This window comes from Pyxicephalus adspersus, chromosome 6 (genome assembly GCF_032062135.1).
Source record: "Pyxicephalus adspersus chromosome 6, UCB_Pads_2.0, whole genome shotgun sequence".
Classification (NCBI taxonomy): domain Eukaryota; kingdom Metazoa; phylum Chordata; class Amphibia; order Anura; family Pyxicephalidae; genus Pyxicephalus; species Pyxicephalus adspersus.
Window position 1 is genome coordinate 27,851,658 of NC_092863.1, and position 16,234 is coordinate 27,867,891.

At 38.1% G+C, this 16,234-nt stretch overlaps 1 protein-coding gene across 2 annotated transcripts in view; it reads left to right on the plus strand.

The window, feature by feature from the left end:
• The first annotated feature begins 9,496 nt into the window (after positions 1 to 9,496).
• The window catches only part of LRRC2 (leucine rich repeat containing 2), a 165,527-nt gene continuing 158,789 nt past the window's right edge, over positions 9,497 to 16,234 (plus strand). Inside the window, exon 1 of one of the 2 annotated variants that reach the window (XM_072415013.1) lies at positions 9,497 to 9,626. The gene's annotated coding sequence lies outside the window, so the exon portion shown is untranslated. Of the gene's footprint in view, positions 9,627 to 9,952; positions 11,500 to 16,234 lie in introns of those variants that run through there. The other variant, XM_072415014.1, reaches the window with a different exon arrangement.

Here is a 16,234-nt window from a genome sequence, read left to right on the forward strand (position 1 = left end):
CTCGCCAGTGTAAAGCTGCCGGAGATGCGCGGCTCCGGCCGCGAGCTTTTTCAGTTGCTGAATAGCGCGACGGCGTACGATTTCGGATCGCGAATACGAATGCGCGAGCGATCATCCGATTCTGCTTGATGAATCAGGGGCAAAGTGTCTGCCTTCCCCCAAAAAAATGTACACTGCTCTGTCATCTCAGAAATACAGGTTTATTCAGATACTGAAGGTGTGGATGTCGCTGCTCCAAAAGCCTACTATGTATCACAAATGCTGTCAGACATTGGTGCAGGCAAGTCAAGATCATTCTAGCCCCAATTACATGTAACATGACGATGTTCACCAACTATGTCATCCCAAACAAGTATTTTTTGTTTGCTTCTAAAATTGATAAAGTCTCCACTCAGGACCCACACGCTGATGTGTTTCACCCGAAATAGTCTCTGTGACTAGTTTGATTGTGCTAAAATGTCTCAGAGCAGGTTACATATGCTTTGATCATTCTGATATCTTTATGGCCAAGAATCACTGGATATACTTTAAGCATGTATGACAAGCATTTATTTTAACTCAGGAGTAAATAAAAAATGTGAAAAGCTTTAAAATCATTTTATTAGACTTCTAAGGTTGTCTGATTGACCCTGATGCATTAGTGTTTTCTCTGTTGATTCCTATGGTATTAAGTGGTTTTTAACTGAGCAATAGATAAGTCCTTCAAACCATAATACCTAGGCAAGATTACATTGTCACTTACTTAGCACAAAGCAAATACACCAGTTTGTCCTTTAATTTGTCCTTGATAAATTTAATAATGACTGTGATGTGTCATTCTGTTAACATCAAATTTAAACAGAACGGCACAAATTGAGATTAAATTTGTGAATAAAACAGACATCAGTACTGATGACTCCTCCAGAGGAAACAGACTAGACCGTAAATTCAAATATTGTATAAAAAAAAGTGTTGAAGGTATATTTTATGTTTTTTTAAGGGTATTTTTGAAAACGAACCTAACGCTTCCGAACTTCAGGAAGCAGGCCAGTATCCCCGTGAAGCACTATATTGCTGTTATGTGACTCCGATAAAGAACTTTTGGTGTCATATGTGGGGCATGTCACTGAAGAGCCAGATAGGGCCCCGGTTTTTCCCAGTCTCCACTCCACTAGTTACACATCTCTTTTTTTAACTCAGAAAAAATGATCCATTATGTTTAGTGAAGCAACACATGCTTTTTCCTTTTAGAGGTTCTAGGTTTCACACCAGCTCATAGTTTTCCATCCTGGAGCCTTTAATAGCCAATCAGGCATGTCTTGGTAGCTAATAAACCCTTATTTGTTGCTGCCCCGGAGTGCTTTTAGGCCATCTACTGCACAATGTATAATTTATTATGTAAGACTGTTAAAAAAAATAAATTACATTTTAAAAAACCTGAAATATGACCAATTAACAAATAATTCACACAGTAAAAAGTGTCTCTTTGCGAACTTTGCTTTTGAATCTTGTTTTAAAGATGTTTTGGCAAAACACAATATAGTAATTATGCATCATTTTAAGTCCTATCATTTTCCAACAGCCATTTGGACTCTTACACATTTGTACGGACATTAGGTTTCATTTTATTGTTGATTTTTATTTTGGTTGATATTACTGCAAAACACACAGAATGAAGCATAAAGTTACATAAGATTTATTTGGCAAATCAAGCTGGAGCAGAATTTTCTATAGGTAGAAACGTTAAGGGTGTTCAGTGAAAATAGTATTCCAGAGTACTGGTGATGGAAAACAGGGTGAATTTTATTTCATTATTAGTAGTAACAGATACCTTTATGTGAAAGTAAGATGGAATTGTTGGATACATGTTTACTTTGCAAATTAAGACAACCAGAAAAAGCATCACTCCCTACTTAATGAGTGTGTTTGTATGTGCTCATTCAAATATATGAAAACCAGTTGTAAAATATTTTTTAAATATAATAAAGTAGATATACATCAGAATTTGCAAATATATAAACTATCTAAATACATACATTTTTTGCTGGTAAAGTAGATAATTTAGCTGTTCACCTGGAATTTTGTTTTAAAGTGTATCTATATGCAGTTTTTTTTCAGTTTTGGATAGATGGGAAAAGATTAGAACTCTCCAGAATAATACTGCTAGATATTCCACTCTTAACCTATCCTTTTAGAACGTTTTTGCAACAGAAGTAGGTTTTTTTACAAATGAAGCAGGCCAGGGGCCCAATGGAGCACGATGCGGCTGTTGTGTAACTCCTATATGGCCCTTATGGTGTTATATGTGGAGCATATAACTGAAGAGCCCAATGGGGCCCCGGTTTTTCTCAGGCTTCACCTCAGTCAGATAACTCATTTCAGAACTCATGGGTATGGTCCAGTGTGTTTAGTGACCCAATTATTTTTCCTTTAGATGTTACAGACAGATTTCTAACTTCCAGATGTTTTAGCAGACCAAAAATAAGGGGCATCTCTCTTCGAGTTCCTTGGCATTAGAAAATCTGGACAGGATGTTTTAATACTTCTCCACTGAATCTAAAATAAAAAACCTCTTTGAGGAGACCCATGGTCTTTAAAGCTAAAAAATGCAGCAGTCCCCAGCAACAGAAGACAGTATAAATTCACCTCTGATAGTTTTATCATCTCTCATCCACTCCCGAGCTACAGCCTCTAAAAGCAGCTTCAGCGTACAACATTTTAATGGGGTTGGATGCCTGTATTCCCTGCAAGGTGTGCTGATTCTCTACATAACTGCTTTAAAGGGTATACATTTTTGTGATCATTTTCAGTGACAAAAGAGTGACCCATGAATGAATGAACACTGTGCACACAGCGCCCCTTTTTGTTTTTCTGGATAGCGGAGGGGGAGTATGAGAGAGAGCGCACCCCACTGTGCTCTGTTCCTTTGTTTTGTATAGTGGTAGTTCATGGTTCCATTTTGATGGATTCATGTATGACGTTGGCCGCTGTACATACGTCAAATTCTTGCCCAGATGAGCACAAACATTCGTATTAGAGAAAAATCCTCTAACGTGTGTGCATTGCCTTATTGTCCTTTTGTTAAAAATAACTGGTTCACGTTAGGCAATCATAATAGAAAAAAATGTCCTATGTATTGGTTGCATTCGTATGTAAATTCTTTCCAAATTATTTAGAAAACAACTTCTCTGTTTTGGCATTGATGGGAAAATGCTATTGGAAAAATTGTGGAATTTTCTTCTCTCCACCACTGTGACTAATGAGACTTCATGCAGTTATCAGAATGAGAAAAGGGATAAGGCTTTATAGGAAGAGCTGTACATAATCTCTTGTTCAGCCAAATGTGGCTTGATAAGACAAGTGAGTTAGGTTTAAAGTATAATATACATTCAAAAGATCGGGAAGAAAATGCTTCTGGATAATATTGTTGGATATTCCCACTCTTTAGGTACTAAAATGATTGATGAGACCTCCTGCACTTCTACAAGACAGCTAAGCTACATTTGACATAGAAAGAGAAAATATGTCACTAGAGGTGCAATAAAGTCTCCACCTGCTACAAGAGGAGACACGGTTACTTGCAGTACAATTACTTCTGCTGACAACAGGGTCATCATTCTGTACTTAGTCTATGATACATGGAGCCAACATATTTTAAGTGGTGCTTATGTCCTCCTATATTCTTATCTGGCTTAGATTTGACCTCCAGAATTCTTTAGTGAGTGGGCACCATATATTTATTTGTTCATCTACTGTGTGGTTTAGGTAAAAGTAATAGATGTGAACACCGAGAACAAAACCTTTTTGCAATTTAGGACTCAGTTAAACTTGGTCTAGTAAACTACCTCGTAATATTCAAATTAACAGAAACAGAAAGTTAGTGAATTAAAAAACATAATGCAATAGACCACCGCAACTAATCAGAATGTGTCTTTCAGTAATTTGACTTCAAGGCCAATATAAGCAAAAAATACCTGACTTGATAATTGTAGGTGGTTTTAAATATGTATTGATAGTATTTTTTTTAAATAAATTTCCTATTTTATTTTGCATTACTTTATTTTTTTTTTTGCACATTTGAATGCAGAAGCATTAAATGTGATTTAAAAAAAGCTGTCCTTTGTATACAAACATATTAATTGCTGCCAGCCCCAAATTTTTTGGAAAATGAATAGGAAAATAAAAGAAATGGGAGATTTTGGCAAATATGAGCAATATTTACTTTTTTGAAAAGGAAAATATAATACATATTCAAAAATTAGTGTTGTAAAAATATGTCCAAATGGGCACTAGACAGAGTAATACTAATGTCACCCCAATCTGAATGAAGAAATTCCAGAGAGAGGAACGTCTCAGTCACTGATGCGTTTCACCTATTATAGGCTTCCTCAGGGGAGACATAGTTACATGGTTACATAGTAAGTCAGGTTGAAAAAAGACATAAGTCCATCAAGTTCAACCCCTAGCCAAATAAACATATACCAGATATAAAACTCTATGGACATAGTTAAACCAGAGAAAGGCAAAAAAAACCCTGGTACATTTTTTCTCCAACGGGGAAAAAAATATTCCTTCCTGATTCCATGATGCAATTGGATATTCCCTTGATCAACAGTCTGTTATCTTTACTTTAAAGCTTTAATACCCAGTTATATTTTGTCCTTCAAAAAAAGCATCTAGCTTTTTCTTAAAGCAATCTATAGAACTTGCTGACACTCTTTCAGAGAGAGCCTATTCCACATTTTCACCTTACAGTGAAGAATCCCTTCCTCATCCAGAGTGTAATGCGCCTGGGCACACAAACCACTACCGACTCCAGATATCCTTGAATAAGGTTTATTCAGAATGGTACAGCACAGCAAGGGTTAAGTCCAATCAAGCAAGGTACAGAAGGATAAGGCAAAAGCAGGTCAGTAACAATCCGAGGTCAGGGCTGGCAGAGTTCAATCAGAGTTAGGTTCAGACCGGGTCACTGAGGAGATGACAAGCAGAAGTTTTAAACACACAAAGACACACCCAAGCACACTGTGGTAACAGAGGCTATAGCGGGCAATGAGGTGATGGACAGGCTCTCCTTAAATGGCCAGGATGACCAATCACCTTGTGCCACCTGGCACTGTCTGATTGGAGACTGAGTAAATCCCCTGCAGCTGATTGGCCGCAGGGAATTCAAACTAATTATGTCCCGCCCTGGGGCGAAGCAGCCGAGTGCCACGCCCTCGGGGGGTACAAGAGGGACGCATGGTAACACGCGCACCTCTTCCCACAGTACCCCTAGGACGTGCACTACTTTGCACTTGCACAGTGCTGGGAGCAGGAACCACATTCAAAGGGATGCAAGGGCTGCTGCCTGGCTGATCAGTAATTAGTCCAGGGCGGATCCCTCCGCCTGCAGAGACAGACAAGCTGTGAGCAGAGGAGCAGCCTTGGTTATGCTGCTTGCTACTGAGGGGTCTCCCTCTGTGGCTGGGAACCCCAGGGACACCGCAGGCTCGCAGGGCGGGTAAATTCCTTACACAGAGCTTAAACTTCTTTTCCTCCAGATGCAGGAAATGCCTTTTTGTACTTTGTAACTATTTTAAAGTGAATAGTTGGAAAGACAGTTCCCTATATGTACCATTTATATATTTATAAAGGGTAATCCTATCCCCCCTTATAAGTCTCTTCTCAAGGGAGAATAAATTCAGTTCAGCTCATCTCTCCTCATAGCTGAGTTTCTCTATTCCTTTTATTAGTTTAGTTGCCCTTCTCTGCAATCTCTCCAATTCTGCAATATCCTTTGAACTGGTGCCCAAAACTGGAGTGCATAATCCAGATGTGGTCTGACCAATGCTTTGTGCAGGGTCAGGATAATATCTTGATCTCATCTAATTCTCGTTTAATACAAGAAAGCTAGCTTTTGATATTGCAGTTTGGAATTGCATGGTATTAATAAATCTATGATCTACCAGACCCCCCAGATCCTTTTTTATTCCTTACTCCTCCAAATGTATTCCCTCCTAGAGAGTATGAAGCATGCATGTTGTTAGCCCCCCAAGTGCATAAATTTACATTTCTCAATATTAAATGTAATTTGCCACTTGGATGCCCAATAAAACAGTACATCCAGGTCTGGTTGTAGATTATAGACACCCTGTATGGATTTAATTCCATTACATATTTTGGTGTCATCTGAAAACACAGAAATGGTACTTTTAATCCCAAATTAGTTAATCCGCCTTTTGTTTATCCCCAGTGACCAACCCAGAGGCATCCTTCAAGGGCCTAAATGCTCAGATCTGATCTTTTTGCTATTATTATATTTAAAATATTTTTTGAGGGGGGGTTGCTTTACTTTCCTTTGCAATCTGTCTTTCATTTTGAAGCTTTGCACATTTTATCCCCCCTTTTTTTCATCTTTTTTATATTCTTATAGTTTTCAAATGATGAAGGTGATCCTTCAATTTTTATATTTTTGGAATGCATTTTCTTTTATTCTTAATTTTAACATTATTTAAAACATTCCCATTACTGTCCAAGTCACAGAGAGCCACTCCAAATAATGGAAAATTTGCATTCTTAAAATTGAATGTTTTTATTTTTCCTGTTTTTGCTTCTTATTTGTTTTCAGATTCTCTTTTATATGCACATTGGTTATAAAATCAGCATTGGTAAAAAGAACTAGGTCCAACAGAGTATCATTTCTAGTTGGGGCTTCTATAAACTGTACCATAAAATTATCTTTTAATAAATTAATACATTTCCTCCCTTTTGCTTTACCTGTAGTGCCATTACTCAAGTCAATGTCAGGGTAGTTAAAATCTACCATTACTAAAACATTACCAGTATTTGAAGCTATTTCTATCTGTGGTAGTAGTTAATTCTCTATTGCGTCCTAAACACTGGGGGGGGGGGGGGGGCTATAGCAGACTCAAAATAAATGTGTATTATGCATCCCCACATTCAACTCCACCCATTGTGCCTCAACCTCATCGCTTGCTCTATCAACAATTTCTTCTTTCACATTCACTTTCAGATCACCTCTAACATACAGACATCACCACCTTTTCATTTGACTCTGTCTTTACGAGAGTATACCCAGGAATATTGACAGCCCAGTCATGTGAAGAACAAAGCCAGGATTCAGCAATACCAACTAAGTTAAAATGCTCTTCATTTATTATGGATTTCAACTACTCTATTTTTTTTGCCAGATTTCTAGCATTGGTGAACAGGCTCTTTAAACCATTGCTGCATTTACCAGCCCTGTTTGCCACATCTTTTTGTTTTTCAGTACAATTAGTACTGCAAAATCCAAAATTTCATGTGTAACATGAGATATTCCTTATATTTATACATTACCGTCCCCCCATCTATCCCAAATCCACCCTCCACAAGTTACTGACGTCTGTCAGACCTTTCAGCCACCCTATTTAACTGTCCCATCCCCCTCTGTCCTAGATTAAATATCCCTCCACCATTCCCCTAAAAATTTCCCCTAACACAGCAGACCCCCTTCCATTTAGGTGCAAACCATCTCTGGCATATACATTGTACCCCAATGAAAAGTCAGCCCAGTGCTCTAAGAACCCAAACCCTTCTCTTTTACACTAGACGTTCAGCATACACTGAATTGCACAACAATGACTAGCCTGTAAAGGCTAAAGGAGTACGTGTGTACATATTACTCAAAAAACGGTTCACATGTGTGAAATTTGCCGTCACTAATATACCAGTTTTACTATCAATTGATCCAATAATATCTTCACATAATACAGTATGGTCCTATACTACTAAACAGAATGTTTATACTACACTGCCTGGCCAAAAAAGTCCTCAAGCCTGTTGGGACATTGTTATGATCATAGGTTGCTTCACTTGGCCAGATCTAGGTTCAACAACATTATGTGTCCAAAAAATAAGGTCGGCTGATTACCTGAATTTACTGAATGGACAGATTTTTCCTTCAACAGATTTTATTCTTCCCTGAAAGCATAAGTAATATCCCAAAATGAGTCATGGGGTTAAGATTGTAAAAGAGTGGTTCAGGGAGCACGAGCCATCATGGATTGACTACAAAAGAGTCATTGCGAATCATTGGGGTAAGCTGGGGGGTACTTTACATTGGAACCCATGTCTCCTATTATCTATACAAGATTTAAGTGAAAATGAATTTATGGAAATTAATGTTGTGCCTTTGTCATCATATCACACTGAATGCATGCCATAAACAAAGCTAAATGTGGTTTATCTTTTTTAGATATCTTAAAACTCTGCTATTAGCAAAAATATTTCATGTTAGGTCTTGATGGAAGTTTATATTCTGCTTTGAAGAAACAAAAAGCTTCTAACTGATCATTCTCTACAGCAGCATAGGGAACACTCCTCTGCACCTCACCTATCAGTGGATAGATCCAATAAATCAATCCTTGTGATGCTGCTGGTGAGAACACCTTCAATGGGAACACCTTCATACATACAACTGGATCAAACTTCCTTAGGGTAGGCAATGTCTACAATTATTTCTCCGATGTCACCTGGGTACAAGTCAGATGCTTTTTTAGGAGACAGGCACTGACTCTTCCCTCAAAGAGCCAGCACACCAACTTCACTGGATGGATATTCAATGTTTTCCTTCCAGAAACAATCCCTTTTGTTTTTCCACTTCAACATCCTTTTGATTTTGCTCTCCTCAGTGAGCCTCCCACTACCAGTTGTTACAGATTGCTATATATAGGGTGTCATGCACATGAGACAGGACCACTAGGGGGCACTGCAGCTTGTATGGAGGTGGTGTGAGCCCTAAGAAGGGCCAAGGGCCAGAGTCTAAGCCGTAATTAGGTTTTCTACAGAGCCTCTGATGGTGAGGGTGTTGTGCTGCTGGTTACTGCCAGGTTGCAGTCCTTGGGCACACCAAGGTGGGCAAGCACGGTACAAAATCACAAGGCAGGTGTATAGTGGAGGAATGCCGAGGTCCAGAAGGGCAGCAAACAAGAGAGGTCAGGTCACACGCCAGGGGTCAAATGCCAAGGATCCAGGAGACAAACACAGAACTGCCCACATGCGCAGAAGAGAGATGCCTGTGTTTTAGTGAGGAACAGGTAAGTGTGACATAGGGAAGCCTTCCCAAAAGCAGCAGCGATCACCTTGTTAAAGACAAATAGACAGACATACCAATACAGTGTATACATATTCCTATACTCCTATTAAGTATTGTTAAATAGGGTTTACTGAACACATAAATAAATACAACTATCAGCAGTTCAGTTCAGATATATATTCTGCAATGAAAAATGTACTTTATGTATGTTTTCGATATACACACATATATATATATATATATATATATATATGTGTGTGTGTATATATATATATATATATATACGCAGTGGATGTTGTCTTTAACTTATGTTGATTTATATTCTCCAGATATTTTATCATACAGAAGGCCCTGGCACTTGAGCTTTTAGAGATCATGTTATCAGCTTACAAATATAGAATATTAGTCCATCTAAAAGGCAAGTCACGCTGGGAGGTTTGACCTGGATGACTGTGAGCTATGCTTCAGCTATTGCATCTGCTGCTGTAAACAAGAGTGAAGGCTGTCTGCAGCGCGCAGTGTATGGCAGAGAAGCCATCCTCTAACCTCGTGGGCTATATTGTTCATTGTAAGTGAGCACTGTGTGTGTACAGTACTTTATTAGAAGTAGTTTAGCTGGAAAGGTTAAATCTACTTAAAAATAGATTATTCCCACTTTGCTTAAAGCTCTAGAGCCAGAGCAGCTGTGCAATCCAGATCATATATTATTACTTTGAAGTTCAGCCATCTGATTATTGGTATGGCTATGTGACTCGCTGTATGTATGCTGCTTTATTGACTTTTATCAGTGTGTGTTTTTTAGGAACTGTTTTTAGGCAAAAAAATTCAATAACCCTAATTCTTTCAGTATTTCTGTGCTCAAGTTCAGAACAATAACTGTTCATAGTCACCCTTTGTCTAAATGACAGTCACGTCTGCTCAGTACAGCATGTTTTTTCATGGCTTAAACAGCAGATGTTTGGGAAAACTGAAGGATAAAAGCAACTCTGAATTGTTCCCATGGTATACAGCTTCGTACTCTAATATTGAGGCACTTTATGCCATGCCTTCTTTCCTTTCCCAGAACTTCTCTAAATCTTTGTAAATACCATTCATTTATAAAAGCACTGTTTTTGATCCATTGAGCTGCATAGGTTACATGTATAGCACTATGTACACAACTTATGATGTTCACTTTCATTTCACTAACACGCGTTTGCAGTCAATACTATGTACTGCTTTGCTTGCCAAAGAATGCTGTTTTGCCAACCTTGTGACCTACAAACACATTTAGTTTGTCAATAATTCATCTTCCAAATTCAGTAATTCAGCTTCCTCTGCTTCCATTTCCACTGGACATGAAATCAATATCATCAAATTTTTCCAGTGAGTGAGAGGTGGCACAGCAAGCAAGAATGGTAAACCAGTAGTGGAGCGATCTTACTGACCAGCTGAGTTGTGTTAATTACAAAAATAGCTATGCAAAAATGACAAATCTATGAAATTCCTTGAATTCTGGAGCAGCCAAAAGATTTATTGTTTTGAATGTTGAGAGGGAGAAAGATAAAAGCCTATTTGTTTCTAGTGAATAGTGTATTTTGTAGTTATTTTGTTTGCTCCACTTTTCATAAACCAGCCATTTGATTATCCTTTTATGACCTTTGTATATAGCAAATAATATGCTTTATGAATTTAGTTCATGAATTGAAACAATAAAACAACAATTAAACAAATAAAACAAATAGTTACATAGTAAGTTAAGTTAAAAAAAGACATAAGACCATCAAGTTCAACCAGTAGGGAAGATAACATATCTCAGATATAAAACCCCATGGACATACAAAATTGGTTTTCAGTATTTCTATATCTACAACTTTTATTTAAATAATAGCATTATTCTGTGATATGTATCCTTACCCAGAAGGATGACCACGGTTTTACAGTTAACTCCTGGGCTGCCACTCTGTAACATCCTATTTTCAAATGGGTCAATAAAAAAAGTATTTCTGAGTTTACATGACTAAATCAGTGTTTTTTGCCCTAAATGTTTCCATTGCTCTCTTTGATCACAAATATTTTGAATATGTAGAAAAATCTACTTTTGGATTTTTTAAATATATATGTATTGTGACAGAGTGTACCAAAAAGGTCAGAAATAGTGTAGAAATGGCAATGTTAAAGGCTCCAGGTAATTTGGCTAAATTCACCTGCACTCAGGTGCAAATAAGAAGACAGCCAGAGGGTTCCAGGCTGAGAGAGAGTCAGAGGGAGCCAGTCTGAGAGGGAGCCAGAGTGTTCCAGGCTGGGAGAGCACCAGAGTGTTCCAGGTTGAGAGAGAGCCAGAGTGTTCCAGGCTGAGAGAGAGCCAGAGGGTTCCAGGCTGACTGGGGAGAGATTATGACATAGGTTTTCTAGAGCTGGAGAGAAAACTTTGGACCGAGCTTACCAAGACAGCATGAACTGTGAGTTAATTCTGTTTACCACATTTGCATGAACTGTGTACCACTGGGGCTTACAACTTTAGCATACCTAAATTTTATGGCTGTCACAATAAAGCCTGCAGGTGGGAGCCTGCAGGCTTTACTTTTAAGTTGATTTAAAGCTTTGTTGCCTCTTATTGTGAACTGTTTGATCCCTGCTGCCTAGAGCAATTCCCCACAACCAGCACAATTGGTGCCCTGCAAGCATCCCGTTACCATGAGCAATCCCCCTGTGCTATGACACACTATATATATTAAATATTTTTTACCTCTATTGCAAACTGACAACTTAACAACTGACAACATTGAACTTACCATATTTAGCCACTTCCTCTCTACATACATTCATACCTGCACTTGGCTGAATATAATTTATCTGAACCACCTCCTTCATTATATCAGTGGTGGACCATGGTGGTGCAATGTAATTCAGCATGGCTGATAGTAATCTACATCAGGATTGTGTAAAGGGGGTAATAAAACAGGACCACAACTTTGAGGCAGCTGTTACCCACATCAGGAAATGCCTTTCTCCAGACAGGCAGGCAAGTTGTGCATTTAAAAAGATTAAATACTTCATTACAAATTTTATTATCATAGTAAAAAGTATTACCAAGTGTAACAATTTCACATAAAGATGTATGTGTAAGAGGCTTATATACAGAAAGTGATGGTAATATTATATTTTCCAACTGTATTATGTTATTTCTTAAAATGCTCCTGCATTTAGAATTGTTTATTTGGTAAAACCTTTACAACCCATATAAAAATGTTACTGTGCACAATATGTTGAATAATCTTGAGGTCAAGGTATTTGCATAACATATTAGTATTTTTTTAATTGCTGAAACTGAGTTGATAACTATTTAGAAGGCAGTTTGTACGTGACATCACAGCCCTAATAGGGAAGTCTATTTTTTTCTATTAGGATAGCACCTTTTTCCTTACTAAGCCTGTAATGTCACAGGAAGTAGGAATTCTTGCCCTATAACCTTTAAATGTAGGATCCCAAAGGAATCATGCTGGATGATCCTGTGGTTGGTCTGCATCCTGCAGGGGGGCGAGCTAGTAAGAGGGTTCTTGGTATTAACTAGGTTTGCTGGCAGAATGTAACATTTCTTCTCGACTCAAATATGGTTGGTTGCCAAATTGTAATTCTCATAAATCACCTTATCCATCTATAGTAGGGACATCAGGGGTTTTGGTGCAGTCTACATTACATTAGCGAATTTGAGATTAAACTAGCAACTTTGAGAAATTGTACCAACAGGCTAGAGATAAGAATTATCAAAAGATAATAATTCATATGAATTATTTCAATATTTCAAACATACCTTTATATGTATAAACTCTATAAAGTCTCTTTTTAAAGCAGTGAATCTTACATTCACTAAACACTATTTGGTGGAAAATCAATCACTTCCATTATAAATGCATGGACCTGAAAGATTCTCCACCAGTGAATGTTTGGTGAATGTCAGATTTACCACTTTAAAATCACGTGCCTATCTGCTCCTTTTCCATCTTTTTCTCCTTTATTTATGGACAACAGCAGAATGCAATTTAAAGTGTGTTCTTCATGCATTTATTAAATATTCCAACAATCAGTTGAAGTAGGAGCTAACTTGTAACTTATAATAAAACTGCTGTTCTTCCATTGAATTTTGCTAATGAAAAGTCGATTTAAACAAATTCATTTGTTTGTACTTCATCACTGCTAGTGATTATCATTATAATGCATGATTATAATACATTACCATGTTATTGAAATCGTAGTTTCTCTTTGACATGTGGGTAAGGCAAAAAGAAATGTTTTACTATTTTTTTTTACAAAGATGAAAGTGATACATAATACTAACAGTTTGCAAATAAATAATTAGTTAAGATCCAAGTTAGAAGTTAAATTGAATGTGAGATATAATCTACTTGTAATTGGGACTTTCTCTAATAGAACTCACTCATTAGGAAATGTAAGCATTATCTCTTAAAACAGTTTTATGTTCTTTGTGTATTATGAGCATTTACCAAATTTGGGAAATTTAATGCATTGCTATCAATAGCTTAACACAATTTAAAACTGCAAAGAAAAGATGTAATTTCAGAAGAAAATCTAATAGCTAGCCTTATTTTTTTGTAGTGCATTGTTTTCCGGAACAGCAATGACATTAGTCTTTCTTTCAAAGCATGTCTTGTTAATATATGATTCCTTGGTTAATTACAAAAGTGCATTGAATGATTATAAAACACAGAGATGAAAGGTCATTTCTGTCAGGACTTCCAATGAGCATATATATTTATCTTCACAGGGTTAGCAATAAACTTTTCAACAGTAAAAACTAGTGCAATTTTCCATCTCAGAGGCTTTGGTCAACTGTCCGCTGGACATGGCGCATTATCGTGAGCCGGGGCCCAGTGCTAGTGCACTCGCCTGCCGGCTTACAGAATTATTAAATGAACAGTGGGGTCATGAATTCGCCAATTAACCTCCCTAGCGGGTAATTCTGTCCAAATTTCCATGCAAAAAGCTATACAATTTTTTGCATGGAAATGTATTTTTTGTATTGAAGGCTATAATTCTCAGGCTTAAATCACCAATATTTAATAAAGTTAACAAATTTATTATTAAACTTTAAATCACAAACCACAAAAATCTGTTAAAAAAATATTTAAACATGTAATGTACCGGCACAGTAGCATAATATACAATATATATATAATATAATTATTAGGTAAGTTGGTGTCTCGGGAAAACCGATTTTTTGCCTGAAAATCCACCCACTCAGTCACACTCAGGAATACCGCCGGGGGGTTAAGGTTAATTAATACTGAATATTTTTCATCTGTGCGATTCAGGAACATCTGTTAAGCTCTGTCAATAGTGATGTCATAGCAATCAGTTAGGGCACACCTGGTCCCTGTTTTGCACTCATCTACAGTCTATTACAGGTCAATTTGAATCTTTAGTGTTTAATATTTTTTTTGGTAAGTGCTACATTTTTATGTTACATTATACTAATTCAGAAAATTACTTCATTTATAGTTAGATTGGGTGCAATTGTTGTTTTAATAAGTTTTTTTTGGGCTGGTTGCAACACTGCAAACTAATTCAAATCAAGCTGTATATGTAAGGAACTAACCTGTCCTGCGAGCCCACGGCGTCCCTGGGGATCCCAGCCGCAGAGGAAGACGCCGCTGCAGCAGGCAGCATAACCGAGGCTGCTGCTCTGCTCGCAGCGTGTCTCTCTCTCGGCAGGCGGAAGGATCCGTCCTGGCCAAACTATTGTTGGGCCAGGCGGCATCCCTTGCATCTCTATGGACGTGATTACTGAAAGTCCTGTTCTCAGCACTCCTTTGGATGTGCAAAGTAGGGCACATCCCCGGGGGGCTGTGGAAAGAGGTGCCCCCCCGAGGGCATGGCACTCAAATGGCTCCAGGTGGCGCAAGGTCATTGGTCACTCTGGCCATTTAAGGAGAACCTGTCCTGAACACCATTGCCTGCTATAGGCCTCTGTGTACACAGAGTGCTTGGGTGCGTTCTTTGTGTTGGTTAATGTTTCTCCAATTTGTCATTATAATAGCGACCTGGTCCGATACCCGACACTTGCCTGAACTCCGCCTGTCCTGACCTCGGATTGTTTGTGACCTCTCTTGTCTGCTGCCTGCCCTGACCTCGGATTGTTCCTGACCTGCCTTTGCCTTACCCTCCTGTACTACGCTTATCAGACTTGACATCTGTAGATACCGGTCTTGTTTTATGACTATAATAAAACTCGATAAAAGGACTTTTGGAGTTGGCTGTGGTTTTTTTTTTTTTCTTTCAATCATTTTTATTGATTTTCAATATTACAAGAACACAAGAAAAGGGACCCAAACAAACATAAACAGGGGGCACAGCCCCTGTATATATAACTATTGCTGAAAACAGGAGTCACTTTTCATACATACACCATTGTTAATGTACATTAGGGATAATGGTAGGGAAAGACAAGGGGGGGGGGTTACAAGGGGACATAGGGACAAACAAATGACGCAATCTAAGCTTATAACCTAGGTAACCAACAATATACAAATATAGTGCATAACGGGGATCCAAGGAATCACACTAACATGAGATTTGCCCACAACTACGGTGGGTTAACAGTCCCCGGAGCCCCACTGTTACTCTCCGTAAACATCCAGGAAGGTCCTAAGTATACATCTAAGGCCCTCGGTTGGGGGCAATTAGGCAATCTTGGGTGCAAGTGTAGGGGAGGGGTATGTATATGGATGGTCCCGACTGGCCTGTTCCTTGTATAATCCTCATAACTACAAATGTACATTACTGTACCCACTCTCTGCACTGCTCTTCTATTCCATAATACTTATGGCCAAAGCAATTTAAATTGGGGTGACTCCCGAAACCAATCCCATGTTGACCATATCAGTTTGTAATTCTCTAGCTTGTTCTCATCTTCTGCCACCAATAGTTCCATATGTTGAATCTTTTCCAGTTCCAAGAGCCATTCCCGCATGGATGGTGCTATGGATTGTTTCCACTTTCTAGGGATAATTGTCCTGGTTGGCTGTGGTTTGTGTGCCCAGGCACATTACAGTATATGTACTAATTAGCACTTTATAAAATGTCATCTCATCACGCAAAAGTATGAATGTAAAAAAAAAAAAATGTTCAAAAGCATTTTGGATCTGATTCAAATTTCATTATAGTTTGGCTTTAGAG